The sequence below is a fragment of the Pleurodeles waltl genome, chromosome 5, assembly GCF_031143425.1.
Source record: "Pleurodeles waltl isolate 20211129_DDA chromosome 5, aPleWal1.hap1.20221129, whole genome shotgun sequence".
Taxonomy (NCBI): domain Eukaryota; kingdom Metazoa; phylum Chordata; class Amphibia; order Caudata; family Salamandridae; genus Pleurodeles; species Pleurodeles waltl.
Genome location: NC_090444.1, coordinates 1,006,977,403 through 1,006,993,887, shown reverse-complemented (window position 1 = coordinate 1,006,993,887; position 16,485 = coordinate 1,006,977,403). Strand labels below are relative to the sequence as shown.

The 16,485-nt window shown below is 45.7% G+C and overlaps 1 protein-coding gene across 2 annotated transcripts in view; it reads left to right on the top strand.

Annotated features, from left to right (window-relative positions):
• Positions 1-358: 358 nt before the first annotated feature.
• The window catches only part of LOC138296244 (trace amine-associated receptor 1-like), a 29,324-nt gene continuing 13,197 nt past the window's right edge, over positions 359-16,485 (top strand). The window contains exon 1 of one of the 2 annotated variants that reach the window (XM_069235172.1): positions 359-626. The gene's annotated coding sequence lies outside the window, so the exon portion shown is untranslated. Of the gene's footprint in view, positions 632-16,485 lie in introns of both variants that reach the window. The other variant, XM_069235171.1, reaches the window with a different exon arrangement.

The window sequence follows — 16,485 nt, the reverse complement described above, 5'->3', positions numbered from 1 at the left end:
CCCAGCACTGGAAACTAAACAAATCTATCCCAATGTTCCTCAATCATGACGCGCACCACCCTATCCTGATTAATTATTAAGGTACATGGACAGCTCAGCACATGCACCTAAATGCGGAGCTGTGACGTCTTCCTATTTAAGGAACGGCAAGAAAACGCGGCTCTATAAATGCTTCTCAATTCGTAATTTACGGATAGCACTTCATTTTATATAACTATACACGAATAAAGCCCTCCGGTTAGCTGACATCTCTTAGTTCTCTCTTCACTAATCATTGCCTACCAACTTTCGGTTCTGACGTGCTGTTCTGACTGCACATTCGCCCCTTACTCGCTGGGAGCACACCCGCAGCATGTGAAGTGGCTCGGAGGAGGCAGTCTGGGAGGGACTTCCCTGAAGATCTCACCCGCCTTTGCGTTGCAGCATTTCACGCAGTGATGTTGGCGCGTGGAGTAAACTGATATCGCAGGGGAGAGGAAGTGAGAGTAGAGGGCGAGTGGCGCAGGACTGGTCCGGTTTCGGTGCAATGAGCCCCTGGCTTCGTAGAGCCTCTGTGGAGTGAATGTGACCCGAGGAGATGCCTCGAGCAAGAAAACCGGCCATGGCACTGTTCCAGCGTGTGAAATGTACAGTAAGTTTCAACCTACTTGCCTTAATCGGTTGTGTGAAAAGAGGAGGAGGGACATACCGAGGTGAAATTAGGGTCCATGCAATACAGTCGCATGCTTACGGTAGATGGGATAGATTCCTTGGGTTTATGTATTTTGTTTTTGTCGGGAGTAGGGTGATTGGTGGGGATTGGTATATTTTACAACTGAAATTCAGCCTAAATTAACCGCTTTTCTTCTGTATAGAGTGTACAGCGAGTATGTCTTAAGTGGCCGCATGGCTTTTATGATTTGACATTCGTCTTACTTATGTAAACCTGGTAAGGGGCTCTGACTGTAGAGGCCGAGCAGGGGGACTTTCTTGCACTTCACTATAGTGTAAGGAACGTGATTACAGTAAAATGTGGATTGGCCTAAATGCTAAAACATTCGAATACCAAGTGCTTTAAACAGGCAGATACAGTCAGGTACCTGATCACTCCTACTTCCTTACTTTTAAAGAGAGATTACCTGCACTTCTCAGCAACAACCAGGTACAACATTCATATTCGAAGTACTGTATACCCCCACAATTGTTCCATAATAAACAGCCTAACAGAACCCTAACAATAATTGGAAATGGGTACAAAAACGCAGAGCACGAAAACAATGATGGCCAAAAAATCAAACCATTGATGGTTTTCCCTAGAGATGTGCAAAAATTTGCATAATTTGGTTCTCTGTAATTACACAAAAATTCCTGAAAATTACACGAATAGATGTGGAAAGCAACATCCTTCATTTAGCGCGGCCTTGTGTCAATTTTTGACGCAAAGTATTTCATATAAAAAAATGGTGTGAGAAACACAATTGCTGTGAACAACAAATGCTTTCAGTTTTGTTTTTCACGTTGTTCCTTTCCAGCACAAAATTCTATGACAAAATGTAACACTTTACCACTTTGTATTTGTGCTGTATGATGAAGCACACATGCAATGTTGGAAAGGTGTGGAGAAAATAAATATTTTTTCGAACTTTACACTGCCTCGATGAGTAGGTAGGAATTGCATCAAAATGCATGTGTGAGTCCATGGGAACCTCCATGTTCCAATCATTGTACGCCTCCTTGACCTAAGGTAGAGCATTGTGCTACGTTGTGTTCCTTTAAATCTACTGTCCTATGCAATTGAAGATTTGTGCTGGAAAGCCCCAAAATAATAATTTGCACCAGGAATTAATCACTTCTGTTTTGCATATCAGGTGCGCGGAGGATACAATTCCCAGATATCTATATTTTTTGTCCTTAAATTAGTCCAAAACTACTAAATGGATTTGCACCAAATTACAAAAAAGCTCAATCTGTGGAACAGAATCTAACGTTGTGCCAGATTTGCTGTAATTCCGTTCAGTGGTTCGGGCTGTAGACGTGTCTAAACGTCCTACGGAAAAATGAATGGGGAATGAAAGGGACCCCCTTTTTCTCGGCCCCTGCTTGATGGATCACCCCGAAACTTTCAAGACAGAAGCTGAATGGACCAAAGTATAAATTTAGAAAATGTCGTAAAGATTCATCAAGGGGCACCGATGTTATAGGCAAAACAAAAAACGCTCCGTCTATGGAAGCTAGGTCCTAACTATAACTACCTACTGGCGTACTATATTACTATATATTATCTACTGCCGGTCATCAGTGGGTATAGTTAGGACCTAGTTTCCATAGGAAAAGCATTTTTTGACTTGCCTCTAATTTGGGGATGTTTGACAAATCTTCACAAAATTTACCACAAAAAAAGTGCTCTTCTATGTCTTATTGTGCATGGTAAGTTTCAGAGTTATTTGTCAACCAGGTGCTTAGAAAAAGGGGAGTCAAAAAAGTGCATTTCCCATGTTAATTCCTATAGGGATTTTTAACACGACTACAGTCCGAACCACTGGATGGAAATACACCAAATTTGGAAGGAAGGTAGCTCTTGATCCAGAAAGTGAACTTTTTGTTATGTGGTGTAAATCTGTTCAGTAGTTTTTGAGATATTAAAAAAAAACTAATGTATATTTCTAGAGTTGCAAACCCTTTGCTAATCCTCCCAATCTCATGCAGAGATCTGATTGGCTGCCAACACTTCAACCAGGACATGTTGGCAGCCATTTGGGTTTTGGACTCAGCTGAGTCCCAAACAAAAAGATAAAAAATAAAGTAAAGGAGGTAGGGTAGGAATACCCTGACCTCCTAACCTTAGGGCTGGTGTTGCCCTGGGACCCCGCCAGGGCAAAAAAAGCAGTTTAAAAACAAATGTTTGCAGCAAAATCTTTAAAAAAAACAAGGACAGGCCCCCGAGCCAGCCTCGATCTGTGCAGCTTACAGCGAGGGACTGCAGCAGGCACCCTAAGTAAGTGTTTCCTAACTGGGGATCCGTCAGGACGCTCTCTGCAGGGGTAGTGGGAAGGGCTACCTTGCAGGGAGTAGTGAGAGCACACTTTGTGATAGGCCATGTTGCACCATCTTTGCACTGGGGCATATTGCTGAGGCATTGTACCAGGCTTTTTATTCATGTCCATTTGTTTAAAACCATTGCTCTGAGGATTAAAGTACCAGGCATTGTGCAGAGCTGTGTTCAGTTGATTGGCACTGTATGAGTTCGACAGGCAAGGGTATTTTATAGAGCTAGTGTGCACAGAGCAATTATGCATGGGTATGGTGCATAGGTATAATGCAGGAGTAATGTACATAGGACTTTTTGAATGGCAATGGGCAGCAGCAGCATCCAGGAGTTTTGTGCATTGGTCATATTGAAGGTGCACTGAGTGGTGAACAGCATGCAGTAGCAATGTGCTGGTTTCTTGCAATGGACCATGAGGCAGGAGCACTAGGCAGTGGTATTATCATAGGTATTCATTGTGCAAAATAATGGAGGGGGAATATGTGCGCACCTTGCGATAGGGTGTTAAACATGGATGATCAATGGACAATATTGTGCAAGGGAACTGGATAGGTGGGATGAGGAGGGCTATTGTGCATTAGTCGGAGTGCAGGTGCATTTTTCTGTGTGCATAATGTTGGAAAATGGGTTATTGGTAAGAGCAGGTAAGTACCTGCACTTAGAAATAGGCCACTTACCTCCACTTAGGTCCAGTTAGGTCTCAATAAATTAAACCCAGCTCAAACCTTGGTAGCTTGGCAATGAGTAGCAAGGCTTAACTTAGGAGACAAAGAGTAAAGCATTCAAATATCACAAAACAGTAATTGAATAAAACACAGGAAACTGTTTAAAAATCCAAAATCAATTTATAATCATAGGACATATGGTTAGCTTTGAAATGACACCAAAATGAATAACATCGGATAAAGGGAACAGGAGATATGAATTATTAAAGAATTATTGCTTTTCAGCACTTAGAAACTAATAGCGTCAATCTGGTCGCACCTTGACTGGGGCAAAGTCAAAGTTTAAGGCCGATCACGATGGAGCCCTTCTCGGCTACAGCCCGCGGGAGGTCTCGGTCAAAAGTTTACCTTCGGATTTAGTCGTTTTCTTGAAGATTTTCTTCAGCTGGACCAAGTCGCCAGTCCAGTCCGACCTTCTGGAACTCTTTCTCGGAAACACGTCGCGGGAGCCCTCGGTGGAGATTTTTACCTTCAGAATTAGTCGTTTTAAAAATAATGAAAATCCTTCACCCCGGGCAAACCTGAATCTTGATCCGACGTCCTAGGAGTCCTCTTCGGATACACTGCGTGGGAGGTCCTAGCCAACTTTCTATGTTCGGACTTAGTAACTTTTTCTGAGATTTTCTTCACCGAGACGTACCTGCAAGTCAGGCCGGGTCGCAGTTGGGGCAAGCTGGCTAGAGCTGCTACGGCGGGTCGGTCCCTTTATGGAGCTTTTTTCAAAAAGTTCTCGAAACTTCTCCAAACTTCTGGATATTCTCCCATATGTTCTTTTAAGATTCTTTTATGGTCCACAGCTCACCCCAAGGTTCCAGAAGCTTTGGGATGCTCCTTGAGGGTACAGACTACAACTCCCAGAATGTACCTGGCGTAAACTCCAATTTGGCCACTGGACAGTGGTCAGCAGGTCAGTTTCTTCAGGAGTTGGTGCAGGGGATTTTGGTTAGCAATTTTTCACCTGTAGCAAACAGGGAATCCCTCCTTGAACCAGTTGAAGCCAGACAGAGTCCTTCTTGTGGTGAAGCCCAAGTGTGCAACTGGTGCAGTCCTCCAGAGTGCAGTGTCCTGGAGCAGGTCAGGGGAGCAGCACAGCAGTCGTTCTTCTCTTGTAGTTCTTCCTTGTAGGGATATGAGGTGTGGGTGCAGGTCTGCCAGTTTTATCCTTGCTCCTTGATGAAAAACAGGAGGGCCCTGGTTCTATAATCAGGTGCAGGGTCCTTCCCCCTGCAATGACCAGATCCTGGGAAGTGTGGCAAAAATCAATCCCTGGGAGCAACATTCCTCAAGAATCTATCATGGCTGAAAATGATTTTTGGAGGTTATATCTGGCTGAGCTCACCCACCTCTCTCCTGCCCGCTCCTAATCTAATCAAGGGGGCACCTAATTGTCTGGGCTTGCAGTACGTGAGGGAGGTGCTGGGTTGCTCCAAATATCCTTCCCTTCCTTTGAAGGCCAGTTTGACAGCCCTCCTCCTTCCTGCTTTTCCATCTGCTGAGGGAATTTCTCCTCCCCCAGGGCACATCTCTTTGTGTTCAACCCAGGCTACTTCACACCTCATCAAGCAGCCTAGCCAGGCTGCTAGAGGCTGGCCAATCAGGGCAAAGCAATACAGGGCTGAAGTTGGCAACTCTTTAGGCAGAGTTTAAAACTCTTTACCTGTACAAGTTATATTAAATATAACAACTGTAACTTGTGGGATTTATTATAACAATTAATTTGATACCAAACTTGAGGTATCTGACACTTAAGGGGACTTTATAAATTAAAATAAAGTCTTACCATCCTAGCCTATGGAGGCCATTCACTACAATGAGGGAAAACAAACTTGGCTGTTTTACCTCACCATGGCTCATAAAACTATTTTTATAATGTCCCTGCTTATAGTTACATGGCACCCAGCCCCAGGGGCACATAGGGCACACCTTAGGGGTGACATATGTAAAAATAAGGTAGTTTAAGACGTTGGAAGTACTTTTAATTCCAAAATAGAATTTCCATGAAACTTTAATTTAAAAGCAACCTGCAAGGCAGGCCTGCCTTTAAAATGAAACTAGGCACCTCATCAGTGCCTATGGGTGCAATACCTATGCTGGGGTCCCTAAACATACATGCTCTACCATATTATAGGTAGGTTAATATTGCCAATTATAATTAGCCTAATTTGCGTATCCACTTTACACAGAGCACTGGCCGTAGGACTGGTAAGCAGTACCCTGGGCACAGCCAAGAGTCAGTAACTACCAGTATCTGTCCAAATGGTTTGGAGGTTACCAGAGCAAAAAGGAGGACTTTCCTACACATAGCGAAGTGGGGCAATGCAGAGGTTTGCAACGGGCATCGTGCAGATATTTTTTGGGTACGTTTTATGGGGGCAAATGTGCAGAGGCTGGAAAACTGATGAGGTGCCAGTGTGCAGGTGGCATTGCAAATGCTGGATAACACCCAGTGGATTTACTCAAAGCTAACCGTGGTCGCAGGTGGAAATTGTGAAACTTCTTGAAATTGCCACTAACATGCTTGACAATTAGTAATATAAAAAATATATACATTTTCTGCAAGGCCTGTGAGGGTTAGAAGGGGCAGTCGAGGACAAGGAAGGAAGCTGCAATTAGAGTGCTAGTGGGATGGCAGCACACACCACCCCAAAGCACCCCTAGGCTATGATGGCTGATTTCTACTTGGTGGTTAGAAATCCCAATGCCCTCAGCACTGGTTAGGGTGGGGAAGAGATGTTGGGGAGGGGTGTGGCAGAAGAGCTAGGGGGTGAATCAGACGGGGAAGCTCCAATAGTCATTCTGTTCTAAATGCCCAGACCATGTGAAAGCTGCAGTGCTTGTATAACCCTGCAGAGCACGTGCACCTGCCTGCACTTGATTCGGTTTGTGCTTCCCCGCAGGCCTGCAGTGAGTGTCAGGGGCACGGAATGCGGGCAGGTCCTGCAGGTGTGACTACACTGTTGTCCATCAGTCAAGTGTCAGGAGAGTGAGTGGCACTGTGTGGGCACTGGCGGGGAACTGAAAAATGAGCAGTTCAGAACTAGTGCTAGGACACTGCTGTGGCATCTTTCGCACTCTGATAATGAAGTGCAAGATACAGAGGAGACATTGAGGGCTGCTGGTAAAAAGTGGAGCGTGGGCGATCACGGACGCGCATGCAGTGGATATATAGGGAGCCCTGGATGGCATCTGTCAGGTAAACATTGGCAGACACTTGGCGAGATGCTGTTGAGACATAGGTTGGCCCTGACAGATTCCAATTTGCAGAAGGGCATAAAATGCGCAGCAACAGCCGAGCTTAGGGTGGGCACTGACAGACAGGTGGCAGAATACAGATGGGGTATGCAGTGGCACTGTCACAGACGCCAGATATTGGAAGGGTTATTGGATGATGTTAGAAATGGGGTCTTTGGTTGGCAGTCAGGTTACCCCCTGTCCAAGCAATAACCCTCACTCCAGTCAGGATAAAGGAGAATCACCCTCAGTTAACCCACACTCACCCCCTTGGTAGCTTGGCACAAGCAAGCAGGCTTAACCTCAGAGTCTAGGTGTAAAGTATTTGTACTAAACACACACAGTAACTCAGTGAAAACACTACAAAATGACACAACACAGGTTTAGAAAAATAGGTAATATTTATCTAAACAAAACAAGACCAAAATGACAAAAATCCACCATCCAAAAGTCAAGCTATGAATTAAAAAGCAAAAAGAGTCTTAAATCCTTAGAAAACAGCGCTAACGCTGTTAGCGTGAAAAAGTACCTGGGTTGCATCAAAACAACACCGCACGGGCGAGTGTGTGTTGGAAAAGGCCAGCGATGTGTCGGATTCTCACTCTCAAGCGAGCCCGTGCGTTGTTCCTCCTCCGGTTGGGTCAGCATGCATCATTTTTCCTCTCCGCAGGAGAGCGATCTGTCGATCCGGACAGGCACATCGGGTCCAGGCAGGCTTTTCATTGTTTTTCCGCACCCAGCGAGGTTTGCGTGGAAAATCCTGCCGCATAGTATCAATAAAACCGCACTATGTGGGTTGTGACGTTATCAGCCTCCGTCAGCAGTTGTTGCGCATCGTTTCTCCAGCAGCGTACGTCGATCTTCCAGCCGCGATGCAGGTGGAGCATAGATTTCAGTCCCGAAGCCAGCGTCACGTCATTTCTCACCCGCGTCTCGGAAGGTGCGTCAAAATTTTCTCTGCATGGCAGTCTGTGTGTGGATTTTCAGTCTTGGTCTGCCTGCTTCACCTTTCAAGGCCACAGGAACTGGATAGGACACAATTTGTCAGTGCAGGAGTCTCAGCAGAGAGTCCAGGTGCTGGCAGGGGAAGTCTTTGATGGTCCTGATACTTCAACAACAGGAGGCAAGCTCAGGACAAGCCTATGGATATTTCTTCACAAGCAGGAATGCACAACAAAGTCCAGTCTTTGTCCCCTTGTACAGGCACAAGCAGCAACAGCAGGATAGCTCCACAAAGCACAGTCACAGGCAGGGCAGCACTTCTCAGCTCTTCAGCTCTTTTCCAGGCCAGAGGTTCCTCTTGATTTCCAGAAGTGATCTAATTTTCAGGGGTTTGGGTGCAATACTTATACCCATTTCTGCCTTTGAAGTATGCCTACTTCAAAGGAAAGTCTTTCTTGTGTGTGAAATCCTGCCTTGTCCAGGCCAGGCCCCAGACACACACCAGGGGGTTGGAGACTGCATTGTGTGATGGCAGGCAGAGCCCTTTCAGGTTTGAGTGACCACTCCTCACCTCCCCCCTAGCACAGATGACTCATCAGGATATGCAGCCTACCCCCCAGCTCCCTTTGTGTCACTGTCTAGAGAGAGGTGCAAACAGCTGAACAATCAAACTAACCCAGACAAGGAATCCACAAACAGGCAGAGTCACTGAATGGTTTAAGCAAGAAAATGCCTACTTTCTAAAAGTGGCATTTTCCAACACACAATCTCAAAACCAACTTTACTAAAAGATGTATTTTTAAATTTTGAGTTCAGAGACCCCAAACTCCACATGTCCATCTACTCCCAAAGGGAATATACACTTTAAACATATTTAAAGGCAGCCCCCATGTTATCCTATGAGAGAGATAGGCCTTGCAACAGTTAAAAACAAATTTGGCAGTATTTCACTGTCAGGGCATATAAAACACATAGATATATGTCCTACCTTACTCATACACTGCACCCTGCCCATGGGGCTACCTAGGGCCTACCTTAGGGGTGTCTTACATGTAAGAAAATTGAAGGTTTACGCCTAGCAAGTGGATACACTTGCCAAGTCGAATTGGCAGTTTAAAACTGCACACACTGACATTGCAGTGGCAGGTCTGAGCCATGTTTACCGGGCTACTTATGTGGGTGGCACAACCAGTGCTGCAGGCCCACTAATAGCATTTGATTTACAGGCCCTGGGCACCTCTAGTGCCCTGTACTAGGTACTTACCAGTAAATCAAATATGCCAATCATGGATAAACCAATCAACAATACAATTTACATTGAGAGCAAAACAACAAACAAAAACAGGTCAGAAAAAATAGGAGTCAAAAAGATTGGAGATGACCCTGTAAAAGGAAAAAAGTCCAACAAATGACCATTGTCAGGGCGGTCACTCGGAACTGTGGGGGCACTGGACTGGCATTGACATATAAGTGGATGACCAGTGTTGCAATATTTCTTGGGGGCCCGTACAAATGCTGCAGAAGAAGCCTGGACCAGGCAGAAGAATGTGACCCGCAGTGAAACATTTCCCTGCAGGTCAAGGACAGAAGCAGTGTTCAATCAACCGACCCTACACAGGCTGCTCTGCTCTGTGCCTTGTGACCCCTCAGTCCCCAGCGGGAGCTTATTCCGGGGCTATAGGTGGCATTCAGGCAGGGAGATCGGGTCTAGGTCATGTGTAGTGTTTGGACAGCGTGATATTGAGCGCGGCAGCATGCACACGTAAATAAATACAGATGACCAATCTGGTGTGCTCGGGGGCCAGCAGGTAGCTTACTCTCTGGCTATCTCTGCGTGAATGGCCCGCCTGCTGGCCCTCGTTTATTTTGTCACTTTGCCTCATGTACCTGGGTGGGACAGATACATTATACACACTTCCAAGGGGTAGTGGTCGCCCCTACTAACAACATTTAATCAATGGTAGTGGCCGTGACCAGTTACATCACTGGCGCGACACTACAATCTTTCTGCTTCAGCCAGCCCTATGTGAGGGAGGAGGTGTGTATGTGGGAAGGCGGGCAACACTGCAGGGCAATAGTCTCATATTACCTTTATAATGTGCTGTCGTTCTCAATTCTGGTTATCGAGGCCAGTCGTTAATTTCTGAAGCAACGTGACCATTCACGATATTGTCGGAAAAAAATGACACAGTTTCCCGCAAAAAACATTTTGAATGGTCGCTAAAATAAACGGTGTTCCACAACACCACACTTAAATGCCAAAAAAGCAGAGCGGCAGCTCTTAAATCTATAGGTTTAATTGAAAGCGACTATTTGACAATTAAATGTTTTTTTTTACTTGCCCAGCAACAACTATACTGTGCTGATGATTGCTCAAAAACATTTGTTTTGTTTGTTTTTAAATGTATTTTACTTGCCCTTGTGGCATTTTCGAAGAGACAGAGCAGCTGCCTCTGCCCCATAGCCTTGTGTCGTACACCCCCAAACTCACTATTCATCTGTCATGCCTGCAGAAGACACTCACATGCATGCAGTGTTCGTGGCGCAGAGTTGGCCTTCTCCCGTGTGAATAACTTCCTCAAGTGCATTACGTGCACTTCAAAGTGGCACTCTAGGCGTTGGAGCCCTCTCCATCCTGACCTTCATCGGGGCCTCTTTGTTAACAGCTAACTTTGTGGCGAGACATTAATCAAACATTGATCGAACACTTTACGAGACCACATTGTATTGATCCTGAGGCAAGTATATCTGATCATCTGGGGAGGGAATTCATAAAACGTGTACAGATACGCCATATTTCTCAAACAACATTACTGCAGTCTATGGTATTACTGGGACCGCTTGAAAATGTTCCGACAACTGTTTTCTTACAGTATGCAGAATAATCTGGATTATGTGTCTGCATTGGAACAATGTACTATTTTGTTTCTGCATCATGCATGAGCTGTGGCTTTCTTCCCACAGAACAGTTAAATAAACATATTATAGCCCCCATTAGCATTCATTTGTGTGTGTGTTTATTCAGATGTGTTGTATACAGGAAGATGAACCAATATAATATACTTTTATTTCCATTCCTGTGTATGAGGTCTATGGCTCATGACAGGCTGAGGCTCAAATGGGTCAAGATGTCCACCCCCTTTAAAATTATAATTAATGAATGTTAGATTAAGAGAATATCTATCTATCTATCTATCTATCTATCTATCTATCTATCTATCTATCTATCTATCTATCTATCTATCTATCTATATTCACTAAAAAAACAAAGTTTACAGGGACCTTATAGTTAAGAAATATAACAAAAAAGTCTATGACACATGACAGGCTGAGCCTCAAGTGGGTTAAGATGTCCATCTCCTTTACAATGATAATTAATAAATGTTAGATTAAGAGAATATCCATCTATCTATCTATCTATCTATCTATCTATCTATCTATCTATCTATCTATCTATCTATCTATCTATCTATCTATCTATCTATCTATCTATCTATCTTCACTAAAAAAACAACATATATGTATAAAATAGATACTTGTGTGCAGTATGCATGATTGCACATTTTAGGTGGCTCTAACAGTTTTATCTATGGCCCCTTAGTGTGACCCCTAAAATTCCCTTCTAGAGGCACTGAGGATACAAACAACCAAATTAAAATGTCTCAGTTTTGTTAGAGCAACAAAAACTAAACAGGGCTCATACAAGCTCTGTGTTCCTTCTTTTCCTGCCACTGCCATTGTGATCTCTTGTGCAAGGGGTTGATAAGAGAATGTTGGGGTCACAAGTAACAGGTCAGGGTCACAGCTACTATCCCTGGCGACTTTTAAATGGTATCCATGGTTATTGACACTGTTATTTAATGATTTCAGCACCATTTGTTCACTAGTTAGCATCTTTTCCACACCTGCTCTGCGATAATGTCCCCTGGCAGCCTGCTCTACTCTTTGTTTTCCTCATGCTTGCTGACCCTGCTTAAATTGTTCACCCATTTCATGCCCTCCCTGCTTGTTCTCTGTTGATACTACTCTCTAAAGCAATTCTATCCCTCTTTTTTCATCTACATCTCACTCTTTCAGCAGGTACCACTTAACCTCCAGTATCTACTACCTCCATCAGTTTCTCCACATTTTCTTTCTTCCCTTGAGTATCTGCCCTCTCAAATTTTGGTTGTCTATGGACGCATCTTTCTCATCAGCAGTTTTGCTCTTTTCACTTTCCTTTTCTGACTCGCTTTCGCTTTTGAGCAGTCACTGCTCCAACAGCCATTCCCGTATTGTACCTATTTTCTCTCTCTCTTTTATGATCAGTTGGTGTTCTCTGCTTTCCCTCTGACCCTATTTCTTACTGTTTTAGCTGCAGCGCCCCACCCCACCCCATCAGCAGACCCTCCACCTGCTGGTTTCTTTCTTTTTTTCATGGCTTATTTATTTCTTTCACTTATCGAAAGTTCCTAATTTCAAAATGTTAACCCTGCTTGCTACCAATATCCCCACTAGTTCCACCGGACTTGTCTTTCTCTCCTCATCAATTCTTTCCACCAAACATGGTTTCTCTACCCTCTCTTGATCCATTAGTTCCTCCTTCATTTAACTGTATAACAGCCTCTGTCTTGTTGTTCAGCTAGTCTCATAACACAAAAGGGGAAGTGGGGGAGAATTTGACTCAGAGGAAGAGCCAGTGCCCCATACTGTCTCCCCACATTTCAGAACCATATACACAAGGAGTATGGGGTGTGGTTAAGGGACCAGTGGCAAAGAAATTGCCCTTAGCCCTTGAATCTCAGATTTTGAGACTTGGTAGTGTGTCAAGAGTAGCTGTGAAGGGGGAAAGGAATTTTCCTTTACAGACTAGGTGGTCTCACATACTATATAGTGTCTTGCTTTATCATATGGCCATCTAGCCCCATCCGGGTAGATGCTTAACGTGGGTGGGCTTCCCAGCAGAAACAGTGATGAGATGCAGGCAGGTGGGCAGGGTGACCAGTGCCTTACAGGCAAGCGTGCTGATGAAGGCATCAGCAGAAGGTGCAGCACCATGGAGACGCTGCTAGAGGAAATCAGGAATGCATCACATTGAATAGGTGGAATTAGAAAAGGGTAGGCAAGTTTCTGCACTCTAGCAGGGCCAGCTCCCAGCTGCGGTACACCGCAGAGTGCGGTTTGGGCAGACAGGAGCCACACTCTAAAACAGTAGGGCGGCAAGACACGCCGTGGTTAGCAGGATCCAGGCGAAGGGCAGCCAAAGGAAGAGACAAAGTGAGGCTGCAGGTATGGGCCTCCTCATCGCCAGCTGTTGCGTGCTCTCAGGGGTGCGACCTCCAGTGTGTGTTGGCACAGCATGATAAACATACACTGACACCAGTATAATGTATTTTTGCACATAGTGGGCTCACCCACATGCAACATAACATGCAGTTATTCTAAGCCTCCTCTGTCATCTAAGATTATGATGTTTTCACAGTAGTTCTTACTCTCATTACTTTTCACTCTCTACCCTTCTCGCTCCAGCTGTTCTTACTCTCTCCACTACCTCATCTCCCCCTTATCAGTAGCTCTTTCAGTAACTGTTTTATCATTTTTTCAGTGTCTACTTTGTTACCAGAACTGCACCTCATCCAACTTTCCTAAATCAGGGAGCAATGTTTACTGCCATCTTTTCTCACTTCCTCCTGTACTTTTCACCAGAGCCATTTCCTGAGGTGTTTAATAACTTTCAAGTAAATTCTATTTTCTAATGATGTCCAGCTATAAATTGAGAGCCCAAGAACTTAAAAATAAATGGTTTCACTAATGCCCTGACATGTACCACATAACCTTTTATGTAATATTGGGAGGTTTTTGTAAGTCCTGGGTGAAATATTTGTTTCAATGGCATATCTTGCACAATTTTCAGCATTTTGCTTTATGTAACTTCAAGTCTGTATAAAAATGTAATCCCTGAAGCATGGGAACAACACATTCCAATAGAATGTGAATAGCTTTCCTTCGCATTACTTGTGTTTTTTGTGCTATTTTGTAGCTCAAAATGTATTCTTGCGTCCAAAATGGATACAAGGATGTATTTTTGCTCTAAACTACAGTGCTAAATGCCATGGCCTTTCACATATTTTTTCTGAAATTTCACATAATTATTGAGGAGGAAATTATGAAAAGTTCCCATAACCTTAGTTTTTGTATAGAGTGGCCTACACAGGTTACAAGGCTGTCCATGGATATTAAGGCCCTCATTACGACCTTTGCAGTGGGTGATAAAGTGGCGTTAATACTGCCAACAGGCAGGTGGTAAGTACCACCAAATTTTGACCATGTCGGTGATATCTCCGATAGACAGCCAATTTACCACACCGACCGCCTGGAGGGAAACAACAGTCACCACGGCGGTAGCCACCTACAGCCAGGCGGAAGATAAAGTTCCGCACACCATATTAAGACCCTGCAAACTGCCACCTTTTCCGGGGCAGTACCAACACCAACAAAAGCCTGGCGGAAACAGAGCACAAAAGTGAAAGGACTCACCATTGGAGACACAGGGAAGAACCACGCCGCCATGGAACCCGAACAGCAAGTTTTCCAGATGATCTTCTATGTTATGCTCCACCACGAACACCAACGCCGGCGAAGACGACGACGGTGAGTACAGCCACCTAGCACACAAGGGAGAGAGGGAGGGAGGAAAACGAGAGTGACACCGACACGCATCACACACACCTGACACACACAAACCATACACACAACCAGCTGCATTACAAAAATAATTTGACCCCGAAAATCTTCAGATTAATGCAAGGACAATCTGAATTTACAAAAGTGATTGTAATCAGTTCAACATCAAAATCAATAATCTGATTTGGCCATGAAACAGATATGTACACTTGCGTAAGAAAGGGACACAGCCCAGTCCACAGTTCAAAGGGGCCACATAGCCACAGGGCACAGTCCAAGGCCAAACTCGAATCCTGCACCAATCCGGATAGAACACTGCAGTGGCATCAGTTGTCAAATAGGCAGGCACCTCGGGGGGGCCCTCAGCCGGGTGTGGGGGGCACCTCAGCCGAATGCGGGTACAAGCCCACTGGTTCTGCAGGGAGTAATGTGCTGCAGTTTGTCCTGGGGAGTGCAAGGCCACAGTCTTTTGAGTGGGTGTGTTCCCCACTGCTCCTGGAGGGGGCAACATGCCCTGTACTTTGTCCTGGGATGTGCAAGGCCACATTCTCTCAAGTGGGTGTCTTACCCACTGGTTCTGGAGGGTGCAACATGCCCTGTGATGTGTGCTGGGGAGTGCAAGGCCACAGTCTATCAAGTGGGTATCTTGCCCACTGGTTCTGGAGGGGGCAACATGCCCTGTGCTTTGTTCTGGAGAGTGCAAGGCCACAGTCTCTTGAGTGGGTGTCTTGTCCACTGGTTCTGGAGGGGGCAGCCTGCACAGTAGCCCCTGGAGGGTGGACTACATGGTGTCTGCCAGCAGTGATGGCTGCATGCTAGTGGTGGTTGTGGGAAGGTCCTGGGCAGCCCCTGCACTCTGTGGTGACTGCATGATGGTGGTGGATATGGGAGGCTCCTGGGCAGCCCGCACTCTGTGATGGCAGCACATCCACGGCTGGCGATGGGGGCCCTGTGACATCTGCTGGTGGTGGCGGTGTTTGACTGACAGCTTCCGCTGGCGTAAAGTGCCTCTTCTCCTCCTGGGTATGTGTTGGGGCTCCCTTACCCTTCCTGGCAGGGGTGGGTGGGCTCTTCCCCCCACTGCCTGGTAGTGCAGGCTCCTTCCCCTTCTTTCCAGTTGGTGCAGGCTCCTTTCCCTTCTTCTCAGCTGGTGCAGGGTCCTTCCTCTTCCTCACAGCTGGTGCTGGACTCTTCCCTTTCATCGCAGGTTGTGCTGCCTCCATCGCCTTCAGTGCTGTGGTTCTGGTATCCCTACCACCACGAGTAGGTGGTGCTACCACTGTCCCCGTTGACTGTTTGGCTGAGGTGCTGGGCTGTGTCCTTGCTGCCCAACCAATATGTGCAGGACAGGGGGAAGGGGAAGGGAAGAGGTCATGTTGGGCAAAGAAAAGCTTTTTAGGGACGTTGGAGCACGAGGAGGGAGGAGTAATGGGAGTGGAATATGAGGGAGTGGTCATCGGAGGTGTATGTCTGCTGGATTTTGGTGCAGGTGCATGGGCTGTATGCTGTTGTGAGGTGGATGGCTGTTGGGTGTCTGAGTGTTTGTGTCCTTTAGGAGGGGGGAACAGACACGGTGGGAGAGGACACAGGGGACGCATGCATGAATGTTGTGGAGGTGTCTGCCAGTGAGGTGTGTGTTCTTCTTGGTGTGGCGATGATGCTAGTAGTGGATATTGATGTAGTGCATGCAGGTGTGAGTGTGAACGTAACTGGGTGGGAGGTGGAGTGAGGAGGAGGAGGGGGAGACAGTGGATGTTGTTGTGTCTTCAACTGAATGGTGTTTCTGTGAGTGCCTGTGGGATGAAGTGTGGTGCTTGTGTTTGGCTGTGCCACTCTTGGGTGTTGACATGTCTGCATGCTCGTCTGTCAGTGTGCTTGGGATGGGTTGGAGTTGAGGAG